Source organism: Cydia splendana, chromosome 14 (genome assembly GCF_910591565.1).
Source record: "Cydia splendana chromosome 14, ilCydSple1.2, whole genome shotgun sequence".
Taxonomy (NCBI): Eukaryota; Metazoa; Arthropoda; class Insecta; order Lepidoptera; family Tortricidae; genus Cydia; species Cydia splendana.
In genome coordinates this window covers 17,421,765-17,437,097 of record NC_085973.1, presented here as the reverse complement: position 1 = coordinate 17,437,097, position 15,333 = coordinate 17,421,765, and the positions used below count along the sequence as shown (strand labels likewise).

At 49.6% G+C, this 15,333-nt stretch overlaps 1 long non-coding RNA gene across 1 annotated transcript in view; it reads left to right on the top strand.

Annotated features, from left to right (window-relative positions):
* Positions 1-1,197: 1,197 nt before the first annotated feature.
* Positions 1,198-15,333, top strand: part of LOC134796814 (uncharacterized) — an 84,987-nt gene continuing 70,851 nt past the window's right edge. Inside the window, exon 1 of the long non-coding RNA XR_010144998.1 lies at positions 1,198-1,649. This is a non-coding gene — a long non-coding RNA (uncharacterized LOC134796814). The remainder of the gene's footprint in view (positions 1,650-15,333) is intronic.

The window sequence follows — 15,333 nt, the reverse complement described above, 5'->3', positions numbered from 1 at the left end:
CGCATAAGATAGTCTGAATGTTTTTGAACATTTAGCAACGTCAATGTAATATGTAGAGATGCCACGAATATTCGGCAACTATTCGATATTCGGCCTATTCGGCCACTTTGAGAGAGGGGCCGAATATTCGTTATTCGGTATTCGGCCAAATTCACTATTCGGGGCATCTCTAGTAATAGTAGTAATATGCATCTTATTCTAAATCTAAAACAGAAGTTAGAAGATTTAAACAAAAGTTTTATCGTTTGTAATATATGTACCTACTTATATTTTAATTATTTGCTCATGTAACAGGGCATAGCAGGCCACTGACGAGACTTCCAAATGGATGCCGTTACAATGGATTCACCCAAATGGACGGCATCCTAATATTAAACATAGTACGTTTTTGACATTCACGGACCGATTTTGGATTGCAGCCACGCTATATGGACTGTTGGAAGGCTCGTCAGTGGCCACCTATGGAATGCGCTCCCGTCATCTGAATTCCCTGAGAAATATGACCTCTCTTTGAAGCTAAAGTGAATAGGCTATTATGAACTGGTGAGGTCCATCTTAGGCTCTGTCTTCACTTTCCATCAGGTGTGACTAGAGCCAATGGCAGATCAGTCTATATATATATAAAAAAAAAACATTCAATGTTTGAATCACCAACATATTCCGGAAAACATCAAATAAGTCTAGAATTATCAGACTTATCTTTTTCAATTCCATCTAGTTATCTATCTCAATTAAAACTAGCATTAAGACCTAATTAGCCCAACTCATTAACTAAATTACCGACTGAAGAGTCGACATTGGAAGAGAAACCCATTAAATGCAATAATAGCCACTTATTACCAAAATGAACGTAAACAGAGAACAGTAAAGAACTTTTTAATTGGATTCGTACAAACAGCAATACTCTTGACTATCCATCGGTGGAACTTATGCCTTTTGTAATAAGGTTTACAGACTGTCAGTTAACAGTGTGGGCGATGGTACATCCAATTATAATAGGAAAATACGCGCAGGGTTAATAGTAGTTGCGGTACCACGGTAACTCGGGAAAATTTGAAATGATTTAGGAAAGCTCACCGAAAAGTCGCTTTGTGTGAAGATCGTTTCATTCGGTGTTGCTGCCGTCAGCATCAAAAGTAACGTATCAGAGAGCCTCCCGCAAACCACGTTCGACATGTTACATCCCTGTCACACTTACGTACGAATTCACAAGTGCGACAGAGTATGCGCCAAAAGTATTTATCATTCACTGAACCTCTACTACCCCTAGTGTAGTGTATCATTCGATAGCGTGACGAGCGTTCGCGTATTAATCCAGTAACTTTGTCGAATTTTGTAACCTGGCTCTTTTGCGTCAAATCCGGTAGTTCTGATTTTTTGCAGACTTGTTTATGATGTTGGCCCAATGAATAATCCAAGTTTGTGACTTCGAGCGCCGAACGCAACTTTGTCAAAAATCTAATAAACCGCAATTTTTTTTAGATTTGGGCGATTATAACCCTAAAGTGCTAGTTTTTGGTAGTAACTTCCTAGGGCGTTTTTAAAGTAGACTAAATTTGCTACAATAAGACACTAGAATTGTCTCTGTACATCTAATATTTTCCGAGATAAAGCCTTTCAAAATTTTATAATTTTACATCAGTTCTTAGGTATAATATAAGGGTTAGGTAGGTAATTTATATGCTACGCCTTCATTGGAGTAAAAGAGAAAGATGCCGGCAAATTTGCGAATGTCGATTTTCGCGGTAGACCCTCAGGTGTATGTTGTTACTTGAGTAATCTAACGTTAACGCCCCATTACGAGTATTTCGACGGCGGGGGCTCTAATCACTTTCGAACTTTATAATTGGTTTAGTTTAAGCCGTTCGATATGAAACTATCGAATTATGCATAACATAATCATCATGTGATCACTAGCTTCTGCCTGCGACTTCTTCTGTGAAAATATAATTAACACGTTCACTGCGGCTTGAGGCAAAACCGCCCCAAGCTCGACTACACGCTGGTGCGGGGCTAAAAGTTCGTGTTATCTCTCTCGTGCGGGAGCTGTCGCCGTTTACTTACAAGGCGTACGATAAAGACAAATATACATTTCTTTATGTTATTCAAACCCCGACTCGTTGGTACAAAAAAAATGTTTGAGGTCAAAATAAGCCCCAAACGCACTGGGTATATATTTTATCCACACAGTGCGAGTTGGGGTTTATTTACGCCTCAAGAAAGTGACCCCAAGGCCGCACTGAGCGGGACGCCTGGCGACGCGGGAGTCGTTCGCTTGACGTTAGTGCGGTCATAGTTGTCGATAACTCGATACCGAACCACGCGTGTTTCACGTAAATAATTGGTAAGTAGGTACCTAAATACGAAAGCGATCGTAACCGATTGATAGTGTTTGCTAATTAGTTTAAATAATTAATACAAATAAACGGTGGACGGTGGCCCGCGTGAAGTTTCTGAGGCGCAATATGGCCCTCATGTATAAAAGTTTGGAGACCCCTGCATTAGATTGACTAAAAACGGCTTTTGAGATATTGTAGCAAAGATGCTCGGTGAAATGATGATTTTTTCATCGATAATTTAGCGATAATTGCCATTCCCTTCACTAGTCTCAGATAAAATTCAGTGCGTTTTGGGGCCTAAAAGACCTCAAAAATTCTTTAGGTATTTTTTCTTTAACCAGAGGTCAGAACCAAGGGCGAAGCTAACTGTATATTAAACATTTACTGACAAATGGAGACAACACAAAAGAAAACACCTAATCCTCGTCTAGGCAAAATTATGAAGCATGTAAGTAACTACTGAAATTTGAGGTCGATAAGGCCTCACCCGCACTGTAAAAGAGCTCAGGTTTGGGCCGATTCGATCTCAACCGCACCAGTTTAAAGTTCACCAAGATTTGTCCCGCAGTGAACATGTTAAAAAATCATTTATTTTCAGGCAACTAATACCCATAGATACATACCTACGTTATAACGTTACAAACTTTTAATGAATAAAAATCTTAAAATCTGAAGAGACATGATTTTATATGGCAAGGTTAAAGGTATAGGCCACGTCAAATACAGGTACTGAAGTAGGTACAGCTGCGGTTTTCTGTGTAGATAGTAGATACACGCCAAGGGTTTAAGACGTATTAAGTAGGTACTTACTGGTGACGTGGGCGCTTTACATCAAAGCCTGACGGAAAACATGAAAGGAAGGCGATGAAGAAGATTCACGGAGCGTTTGGAGACTATCGCAGGCTTCAGGCTTATTCTCAAAAAATATGTCTACGGTTTAATTGCCGCGACCCATACAAAATGTATGAAAAGAGTCGTGGTAATTAGACGCAACCGCAGACATAAATATTCTCAGAGAATTACCCTCGCCTTGACTGGTGTGTCTCGCCTTCGCTCAGTTAGGAGTTGGAATACATCCCCAGGCGAGATTAGCAAACCCGCAGCTCGATAAAGGGACTATTCTAAAAGGTATGAGGTAAAGATACAAAACCGGACCGGACCGGACCGAGAAAAGTGGCGCTGTCTTGTGTCGGAGGCCAAGTCTCATTTTGGGTCTTTGAGCCAACGGAGTAAGTGAGTAGGTACCTAAGTAAAGTTACACAAAAGGTGACAAAGGTTTAAAGGTCAAAAGGTAAATTCAGACTGCGGCAGCGTTACTGCAAATTGCATTGCTGCAATAAATGTCAATTATCCAGTACAACGAAATGGATTTCCTACTGGTTATAGTCTGCAGAATTAAATAATGTTTAATGTATTTTTACAGTATATAGGTACGGTGCTACTTAACCGCCCTAGTTCGGTAATTACCACAATACGTACCGAAATATAATGGGCCGAAATATAATATACGTGCCACAATATGTCGTAAATAGGGAATGCAAATCGGTTATAACCGTAACCGAAATATTCGGTTATAACCGAATATTTTGACAAAATTTCATAACCGAATATTGGAAACTCAAATAACCGGTTACGGTTATTTACGGTTATTTATTTATGACTTAAATTGTATGTTTTTATCATCTAATTACTACAAAATCCTGCCAATTTTGGCTGTGACTCCTGTGACTATAATTTTTGTCATTCGTGGACTTTAATAACAAAAATATACCAAATTTACTTCCCTTATTTATGAAATATTTTTATTGAATATTGTATCACGTCCAAGGTCATATTTTACTTTTACTGTATTTGGTGTGTTTTATTAAAAAACGAAGACTTTTACTCACATATTCTAATACTGTAGGTATTAAAACAAAGATTTTTGTATTTTTTTAATTACTTCATTGTAAATTTATAATTTTTCGTCGAAAATAACCGTAACCGATTATAACCGATATTCGGTTATTTTTCGGGCATAACCGTAACCGAAACCGGTTATGAAGTTTGGCCGGTTATTGCATTCCCTAGTTGTCGAGCGTAGTTACTGTGGGGCTCGCAGATTCCGAAGTCAGGAACTCGTACACGATGGCTGGAACGCGCTGGCTGGCTGCTGCAGATTACCTTCTTGATACCGCTATCACCATTACCGGGAGTGTAGTTGGAGTTTAATAAAAACACATATGTATGTTTAAGAAAACTTGGAGAGTGTTGGGAGGCTGGTGCCTCTGTGGCTATTGATGAGTGAGTGACAAGCACCCAGGGTGGGCGCGTATATATAGGCGCGCTCGGCGCGATCCCCACCGTGGGTACTCTAGGCCACGCCTACTCAAGGCGTGGGTGTTACGTGCAGAGTGAGAAATTGTTTTATTCATCCAATAAGCTTAGTCTATTACATATTGTTCGTAATTAAGGGAAAAGGGTATGCAATTTATTGGGGAACAATTTACACTTAAAATTATACACATAACATAATAAAATTAATAAAAAATGGACACAAGTTTCATAATAACTGAAAAGTTCCAGTGTTATATATAACTATAAAAGACTGTTTGTTTCTTAAATAAATAAATAAATAAATAAAATAAATAATAAAATAAACACACAAAAGTAGATTAACATAATATAAGAACGATTAAAACTAAACATGTATGATTAAAAACTAGCTATACACGACAATCTCCCCCACGTGTGTCAACACCGTCTGATTGCGAGGAGTATATAGGTATAAGCCGGGAAACTGGGCGGCGGACGTCACCTGCGCGGGTGCGAACAATGGCTACTCTTACGTGGCCATCAGGGCCGGGAAAGAGTTGTGCGATTACGCCTCTAGGCCATGTTCCTCGTGGCATGGAGCTGTCCGCTACGATGACTACGTCGCCTACATGTAGTTTCTTCACGTTCTGATGAGCACCGGGCCGAGGGAGGAGGCTGGGTCGGTATTCTCGCTGCCAGCGCCTCCAAAAATGGTCGGCTAAGGTCTGCGCTGTCTTCCATGACGAGAGTGACATAGTCGCGTCTGTGAAGACGCCCAGTGGTGACATTGAGCTCGATCGCCCGATGAGAAAATGGTTCGGCGTCAGAGCTTCGCTGTCTAGGTCTGGATTCACTGGTGTCAACGGTCGAGAGTTGACTATGTGCTCGGCTTCCAGCAGTAATGTATGCAGAACTTCTTCGTGAGGTGCTCTCTCTTTGAGTGTTACCTTTAGTGACCTTTTCACGCTGCCTACGAGCCGTTCCCATGCACCGCCGGCGGAAGGGTTGCCGGGCGGTATCTTTTTCCAGGTTATGGCTCGCTCGATAAAAAATGGCTTTAAAGTGTCGGGCAGCGTCTTCTTGGCTTCTGCCAGTTCTCGCTCTGCGCCGTAAAAGTTGGTGGCGTTGTCAGAGTAAAGAACTGTAGGCGTGCCGCGTCGCGCTATCATTCTGCGCAAGGAAAGTATCATAGAGGATGCCGAAAGTGAGGCGGCAAGCTCTAAGTGCACAGCGCGTGTCGTGAGGCATGTGTATAGTACACCCCATCTCTTTTCGCGGCGGCGGCCTATTGTGATTTGCATAGGGCCAAACAGGTCTACGGCTGCAGCGGTAAATGGCGGTTGATTCGCCTGGAGCCTCTCTGGCGGGAGGTCGCCTACAGGAACCTTGAGTGTGGTTCCTTTATAGGTCCGACACCATTGGCACTTGTTCGCTATATAGCGAATATTACCGCGCAGTTCGATAATAAAATATCTCTGCTTCAACTCGTTGATGACGGTTGCGTGGTTGCCGTGGTCGAAGAGCGCATGAAAATGATGTATTAGCAGCTTGACGAAGTCTTCTTTTGCGTGTAGGACGGGTATGTGCACGTCTTTGTCAATTCTAGCGTTTAGCACTATGACTCCGTTCTTATCAAGTTGTATTGCTATCTTATGCAGCGGAGACTTCTTCGGTAGAGGCCGCCCAGTTTCCAATAGCTTAATCTCCTCTGGAAAGGCAGCATGTTGACTCCGGCGAATTAGCAATATCTCTGCTAAATTTAAATGCCCCTTATTCATTTCTGTATCTGTTTTCTTAGATAGCAGTGAGGCTTTAAATACCTCGGCGGCAACCAGAACCCTAGCGGTGGCGCGAACTAGTCGTACGAACTTTGAGAACCTACTTACCTCCGGCAGGTACTCAAACTTATTTTTCGCGACACCTACTGAGCATACGAGTTTGTTGACGCGCTCTTCGCCCGTATCGGCGACGGGCGTTGGCGCTTTTTCGGTCGGCCAATGCTCTTCCGGTTTACGTATAAAATCGGGCCCTATGAACCACCGATGGTTCACTCCGAATTGCGCAGGTATACCGCGAGTCGCGTCGTCAGCCACGTTAGCTGCACTAGGCACCCAGCGCCAGTTGGCGGGGGTGGTAGTGTTCTCGATTTCTGCTAACCTATGTGCTACGAATGTTTTATACCTACGTGGGTCCGAACGTATCCACGTGAGCGCCGTTTTGGAGTCAGACCAAAAATACTTGTCCTTTATTACGTAATCTGACTCCTTGACTATGGTTTCCGCTAATCTAGTAGCTAGTACGCAGCTCTGCAATTCCATCCTCGGAATGCTAACTACCCGGAGAGGCGAAACGCGGGCCTTAGCGGCTACTAACGCGGAAGTTCTAGTCCCCTCGGGGTTGACGCTAACTAAATACACGGCCGCGGCATATATTTTTTCGCTCGCGTCGCAAAAAACATGCATATATGCCTCCCTATTAAATGCGGGCACGTGTCGCGGAATCTCTAAGTCTCGTAATTGTTGTACGTTATCGATGAACGATCGCCAGGCGGGTGCGAGTGAGACGGGTATAGGCGAGTCCCAACCGATTCCTGTCCTCCATATTTCCTGCATTAACGCCTTGCCTAAGACGGATATGGGGCTTACGTAACCGATCGGATCGAATATTGACATCGCGCTACTCGTTACCTGTCGCTTCGTTGGCAATTTCTGACCGTTAAGTACGTCTTCGGGCGTATTACGAAAGTTCACGTTGAAACCTAAGGTGTCACGCTTGTGATTCCATTTCAAACCTAAGGTACGTTCGCTCTCGCTCGCGCCTAACAAAGACGTTTCCTCTTTGCTATTAACTACGTCAGAAATTACCGCAGGGTGGTTCGAAGCGAACCCGCGGAGTTCGAAGGACGCGCGCATGTTTAGCTCGTAAATATCGTTTACTACGCGTCTGGCGTGCTCCTCTGACGTGTCGAGGGCGATCAACATGTCGTCCATGTACGTATTTTTAATTGTTTTTTCAGCTGCGATCGGAAACTCAGTACTATGCGTTTTTGCGTTTTCGTTTTTGACATATAACGCGGTTGTCGGCGACGCTGCCGATCCAAATATAAGCCGCTTCATTCTGTACTCTTGTGGAGGAGATGTACGGTCTTCCCCCCTCCAAACGAAACGTAACGCGTCCCGATCTCGCTCTACTATTTCGATCTGTAAAAACATCTCTTTGACGTCGGCTATCACCGCGATTTTACCTTCGCGGAATCGCACTAATACGCCAAAAAGTGACTCTAACAGGTCGGGGCCGGCTAACAGCGCGCTGTTGAGTGAACGTCCGTATGCTGTAGCAGCCGCGTCCCAAACTAACCGCATTTTACCGCGTTGTGGGTGAAATGTGGGGAAATGAGCTAGGTACCACGTCCGAGGTGAATCGGGGGGCGGGGGCGAGTTCATTTTCTCCGCGTAACCTTTATCGAGCAAATTGTTCATGTGTTTCGCATATTCGGCTTTCAACTTTACGTCGCGGTCTAGTTTACGTTCTAGACTGAATAGCCGCTTTAACGCTTGCGCTCGGTTATCGGGGAGTTTTTCGTCGTCAGTTCGCCATAATAAGCCCGCTCGATACCGATTCTCCCCCGGTATCTTATCACACGTGGCTTTTAATAAGTCTAGCGCGCGTTGGTCGGGATCGGCCCGAGGCAACTTTTGCGAAACGCCTAACGATTCTATGTCGAAATGCTGTTTCATAAGCTCTAGAGCTTCGTCGTCCGCGGTTTTGGGCCGTGCGTGCCCAACAAAATTTACCGCGGCGCGACGCGTTCGGTCTGGGCCGTGTAGGACCCATCCTAATCTAGTTAGACTCGCGACGGGAAGGTTAGGCGGGCCGTCTATGACTTGCCGAGAAATGATGAGGTGCCAGTTATCTTGGCCTATCACGATAGTAGGTACTGACGTCGGGTAACTTAACTCGTCCGCGATTTTCGACAAATGTTCGCACTTGTCGACTAAGTCACGTGGTACGCCTTGCGAACCTATACCTATATCGCCTATCGTGAGCACCTCCATTAACTCCAAATGTCGGCTACAAAAACCCCTAATCGCGACCTGTAGTGAATACGAATCAGGGTCTGTGACTCTGCCGCCTATTCCTTCAATTTCTAGCGTCTCTCCGCGTACACGAGGCGCGATTTTGTCAGCTGTCTCGTGCAGCATTAAAGTCATTGCCGCGCCTTCATAGAGTAGCGCGAGGGTTTGTACGGTACCTAAAGGTCCCGACACCTCTACAGGCATGACTTTAAGATACGTTTGCGGGAGTCTAATATTGTTTACAGATACGGCCGGCGTACTGTTACCGTTCGCGGGCGCGGCCGCGTTCAGTCCGTGTAACAGCTTACTGTGTCCGGCTTCGCACTGATTTACACCGCACGCGACGTATTTACACTTAAACGGCCTACGGTGATTCACGTCCAAACATCTGTAGCACAATCTAGCACCCTTCACCAGATCCCATCGCTCAGATATCGTCGCGGCTAAAAACTTTGAGCACGCACTGACTTTGTGCTCGTTCCCGCTCTTACAAATGGCGCACGTGCTGCGCGAGACAGGGACGGACGATATCTGCTGTTTGGGTCTAGCTCCGGTTGACGCGGGTTTTTTTTTATTGTTATTTTCGCGTGGTTTTACTTGTGCGACAGTATGTTTACTACGCGATCTACTCTCCGTTTCGCGTGGGTAATCTTCGTGGAAATCTGACTCCGAGCCCGTGCTACAGTCGCGGGAGAACGCGGGGACGCGAGATCTAGAGGGAGCGTTGCTCGACCGCCTAGGTTCGTGTTCAAAAGATACCGTGTTCACTACAGCTCGCGATCTAGTAGCCGGTCTGCGGTTTACGCGTTTGGCTGCAGTACTAATATCGTTGAGAAACTCAGATAAAGCGGCTAAGCCGGGAGTTTCCGAATTAGTCTGCCTATATTTGGCCCATTCGTAACGCACTATCAAATTTAATTTGTCCACTATTTTGTTCACTAGTTCAGGCGCGTGCAAATATTTTTCTTGACGCAATGATTTTACGGTGGCGACGGCGTTCGCGATATGCGCGGCAAACGACGAGATATTAGCATTGTCTTCCGACAAACGCGGCATGCGTTTGATATTATGCAGCTCCGTAAGTACAATTTCCTCGGGGTCGCCAAATTGCCGTTCTAGCGCTTCCATAATTTCGTATGGATCCTGAACAGTGTACATGATCGATTTTACGGCCGTCCGGGCCTCGCCTTTAAGCGCGCGTCTGATTCTACTGACATTATTGACGGCACTAAACATGGGCGACGTGTCCTCGAACTCCGCTCTAAACGATATCCATTCGGTGATATCTCCGCCGAACGGGGGTAACTCAGGCGGCTTGTGATACATCGGCGGGTAGGTACCGTGTGGTACCTCTAAATATCGCGGTTGCGGTTTGCTGGCCCGGTCGGGCGCGGCGCGCGGCGCGGTCTCTTTCGGCGGCGGGATTTTTACGTTTTTACGCGCGATCTCGCGCTGTAGCGTCGCTTGTCGTTCTACCCAACTTCTAGTTCGTACCTCGGCCTCGGACTCGACACTGCCGCCGTCAGACTGCGCCTTAACTTGGGCAATCTGCAGCATTAACTTAGCAGTATCGGACTCTGCTTTGGCTACGACTAGAGCGGCTTTACGAACCTCGAGCTCTGCTAACAGCACGGTTAATTCACTATCGCGGTCCCTACTTACCGATTCGCGAACAGACCTAACTGACTCGCGAACAGACGGCGCTCGCGGCGGCGGCGCAACAACGGGTGGCACTAAAGTATTCGACCGACTGCGAACTACCACTGTATCGTTATGACGCTCGTCTGAGTGTACCGACTCATTTTCTTTCTCATCACTAGTTTTCTGGTCGCCACTGGTGCCTTTGCTCCACGTATTGGTTGCGCCGGACGTAGTATTGCCGGACGAGGGCGTAGGCGTGGGGACAGGCAGGTCCCGTTTGCGTGAGCGTAGTGATCTTCCGTCTTGCGACATCTTCTTCTTTCTTGATTTTTACGCACACAACACAACACAACACTTGACACACGCGGGGGGTCCCTAACTATATACAAATTTACCTGCCTAACGCCTATGCTCTGACGCTACCGAGCGCAGCGTCAGTGCCCCTAAGCGTGGATCCCTCGGTGCACTGAATCTCCCGCAATGGCTAAAGTGCAAGGCCTAGAGCGTTCGAAAACAGTGTGATGGTATCACCATGTGACACATGCAACTAAAGTTGCCAGGACACGTGAGTGGAGGCGAACCTACAACACTGCACGGTCCACCGGCAAGCCGGTAATGGTGGGTTACGGAAAAGGTTGGTAGATAAGGTCTGAGCCGAAGCGAACTTCGGGGGCTCAGCGCGTTCGTTTTTCTTATTTCTTTGTTCTCCTGAATTAAGTATAGTTCTACTTAAAATTCAGCGCGTACTTGTTTCTTTCTTCATTCGGCAAACGAAGGACCATAATGTCGAGCGTAGTTACTGTGGGGCTCGCAGATTCCGAAGTCAGGAACTCGTACACGATGGCTGGAACGCGCTGGCTGGCTGCTGCAGATTACCTTCTTGATACCGTTACCGGGAGTGTAGTTGGAGTTTAATAAAAACACATATGTATGTTTAAGAAAACTTGGAGAGTGTTGGGAGGCTGGTGCCTCTGTGGCTATTGATGAGTGAGTGACAAGCAGCTCGTGTGCTTCTTTCATGCCTCCCGAAGGGAGGTATGAGATGCCTTTCCATCCCTTTTGGGGATTTTTGGCGGTCTCTAATCGCCACCCGTAACTACGGGTGGGTCTATTTTGTGCCCTTTTTCTAAGGGCGGGGGGCTTCGTGGCCGTAACTAGCCATTTGGCCTGTCATGGCTTTTTTTTTTTTTTTTCCATTTTCTCTGTCTGTCTGTGGCTACTTGGACTGCGGGATCCTTAGCCACTGTCTGGCGTGTCTACTTCTCTCGCCAGTGCTCTAGGGAGCTGGCGTGATCGGCGGCGGTTATCCGGCGGGCGTGTGTGCAGCGGCGCGATGCCCTGTAGGTGTTGGTGTCTGGAGTGGTCGGCGCGCTCGAACATTCTCGACGATAGGTGGCTCACGAAGGCGTCCAGGCTCTGCCATTTCAGGCCTCGCTGAATATCTACGTTTCGCACGTAGCGGGGGGCATTGACTATGGTGCGCAGCGCCGCATTCTCCTGCGCACGCAGTCTTTTCTTGTGTGTTTCAGCCACCAGGGCGTACCATGCGGGAGCTGCGTACGTCAGGCGGGACCGTATATAGGTCTTGTATACCCCCAGCTTCGTGCGACGGGGGAGGCTGCTGCAGAGCACTGGACGGAGCTGGACTCGAGCGCATTTCACGCGCCGGATCACGTCGTCCACGTGGGGCTTCATGGTTAGCCGCCGGTCGAGTGTTCGCCTGCGGTAACCATTCGATTTGTTCGCCGTGCAGGCGAAGCGGCGGTGGCAGCTGTTTGGTGTGGCTGGAGATCAGCGCCTGCGTTTTGCCAACGTTCACTGACAACCTCCACCTGGAGAGCCAGTCGGGGAGTGCGTCAAGGGACCTCTGGAGTTTCTTGGCAGCGTGCTTGAGATTGATGGACGCGGCGAAGAGTGCCGCGTCGTCCGCATAGAGGCCCAGCTTGACGTCTCCAACGACCGGGAGGTCGTCAGTGTAGAGGGCGTAACAGGCCGGCGAGAGGACGCTGCCCTGGGGGACGCCCGCGTGGATCGGGTGTTCTTCCGAGACGGCGTTCTCTACTGCTACTCTGAAGCGGCGGTCAGTCAAGAAGGAGGCCACCACCTTGACTATCCGCCTGGGTGCTTCGGTCTTCGACAGTTTGTAGATGAGTCCCTCGTGCCACACTCTGTCGAAGGCCTTCTCCATGTCGAGGCAGACGGTTGCTGTGTACTCCTTCCTGTTCATGGCCGCCGTCATGAAGTGAAGTACTCTTGTGAGCTGCAGGGTCGTTGAGTGGCCATCTCGAAAGCCGAACTGCTCTGGCCTTGGCTCGATGAAGGGCTGGAGCTTGCCCAGCAGGAGCCGCTCGAACACCTTGGAGAGGGTGCTGAGCAGGGTTATTGGTCGGTAGCTCTCCGGTCTTCCTCTGTTCTTTCCGGGTTTCGGCAGCATTATCACCCGACCAAGTTTCCACGGGGTCGGGTAGTGCCCCGAGCGCATGATCCCATTGAACAGGCGCGTCACCGCCACGACGGAACGCAGTGGCAGGTGACTTAGTGCCGCGTTCGGGATCTGGTCGGGGCCCGGGGCTTTCTTGTGTTTGCAGCGACGGAGAGTTCGCTGCACTTGGCCGGGCGTGAAGAAGACCGGGTCGTCTTCTTGTCCCAGTGGCTGCTCGTAGAACCTCTCCAAGTGTTCAGAGACTTCGCGGTGGTGTGCGTGGTCCTGGACTGGGTTGGGCTGGAACTGTCTGCTCAGACACTCGGCGAAGATCTCCGCCCTGTCCTCCGCCTTGTATCTGGGCAGTCCGTTGGCGTCCTTGAGTGGGCGAATCGAGTCTCGCGTCGTGCCGAGTTGACGGCATAGACGGTGGATGGAGGGAACATCACCGTCTATGGACGCGATGTGACTCTCCCAACTCATGGCTGCGTGGTTGCTGAGCTCCTTTTGCACCTTCTTCACGAGCGCGTTGAGCTCCGCTCGAAGGGTAGGGCATCTTGTTGTTTGCCACCTTCTCCTCAGGACGTGCTTGCGCTTAATGAGTTCCAGGATCCTTTGTGGCAGGAGAGGGCGTCTCCCGTCACTCCGGATGGTGTGCGCTGCTGTGTTCAGCGCGTCCTGGATGTCGGAGGTGATGGCGGCGGCTGCACTCTCCACTTCCTCTGCTGAAGAGACCGCCAGGGTCTGGGGTTTCCCCTCCATGGCTTCGACGTAAGTCTCCCAGCAGATACGGCGTCTGGGTCTGGTTGTGATGGCTCTCACGGGTAGGTCGTCTAAGGTCAGGAGTACTGGGCGGTGATCCGATGGTAAGTCGGGTAGGGTCTCCTGGCCGATGGCTGCGTTGATGTTTTTATGTACCGCGAAGTCGATCGTGTCTGGCCCGTGCACGACGTCGTAGTGCGTCGGCTCTTCGGGTCCGGACACCCCGAAGTCGTGGTCCACGGCGGCTTGATATATCACGCGGCCCGCTGCGCTCTGCCTCGACGCGTGCCACGCTTGGTGCTTCGCGTTCCAGTCCCCGGCCATGATGATCGGCAAGGGGGGACTGAGAAGCTTCAGCAGGTCTCTCTGCAGTGTGCCGGGTGCTCCTCCCGGCCTGTAGATTGCGTAGAGCCGGAGGTCGTGGCCCGAGACTCTGATGTCGACTCCCAGAGCATAGAGGGAGTCGAGGGGCTGGTATTCCACCGGCTGGTGGACGATGGACCTCCGGACTAGGACTGCGAGGCCCCGGTAAGCTGAGCCATCCTGCCGAAGCTCCTCCTTCCTGTATATGACGTAGCCGGGGATCTTTAGTGCGGTTTCGGCGCGCAGGAACGTTTCGGACACCAGCATCACGTCCACGTTCTGCACTGCGACGAAGTTGCGCAGGAGTCCGATCTTCGACCGTAGCCCCTGCGCGTTCCAGTATACAACACGCAGACTATTGAATTTTAGTCCGCGTGTTGAGGGCAGCTGTGAGCGCCTGGGCCACTGTCGCGAGCTGCGCCACGAGGGCGGCGAGGTCGTGAGTGGCGGTGGGCGTGATGTCGGTGTCTGGTGCTGGATCTCTTTGCGGTGGTGGGGCAGTGGAGGTGGAGGATTGGGCTGGCACTGCTGGCGTGGGGGCAGCCTTCTTCTTCTTCTTTTTTGGCTTCTTCTTCTGGGGTCCGGGCTCCTTCGCCTGCTGCGGTCTGTTTATCCCCCTTTGGGTGGGGGGGTTCGCCGACGCCATCAGTGTAGCTGGCGCCGACTCTTCCACCGTGGGCTTGGGGACCGTAGCGTTGGTTGTGGGGCCCGAGCGTGCCGGAGCCGAGAGGGCAGATCTCCCGGCCTTCCACAGGCGGTAGGCTGTTTTGTAGGAGGGGCAGTTCCTGTGATTGCCTGGATGGGGCCCCCTGCAGTTTTTGCAGGTGGCCTGCTGGTCGCGGGGTCTCGTACACTGGCTGGCCCAGTGCGGTTCAGCGCAGCGTACGCAGGCAAGCTCCCGATGACAGCCGTGTGAAGAGTGGCCGAAGCCCTGGCAACGGTGGCATTGCGGGGGCCCCTTCTTCCCTCGCCACGCCTCCACTCTTATTTTCTTCATGTGGAGAAGCTCCGACACCCCATAGATGCCCGCGTGGTCCCGAGCAGGCCCCGCGAGCTGCACGAAGTATATGCAGCCCGGGCGTCCCGCTCTCGCGTTGATTTGCTTCGCATATTCTACGGGGTGTCCTTGCTTCTCCAGGGCGTTCATTAAATCCAGAATTGGAGTCTTCTCGGGGAGGCCCCTGACGGCCACTTTCATCCGCTTCTCGTCATCCAGCCCGTAAATGTTGAAAAGTGGCTTGATGACGTCTGTGGCCTCCCCTTTTTTCTTGGCTTCTTCAATGGCTGCTGCTGCCGTGTCCTCCAGCTTGGTCAGGTGACGTATCACGAGGCGGTATTCCTCCTCGGTACGGGGCTCGAAGAGCACGCCCTCTCCCTTCGGCGTGGTGAAAGGCGACTCTCCGAGCTCCTCGGCGATATCCTCCAAAACCTTCGG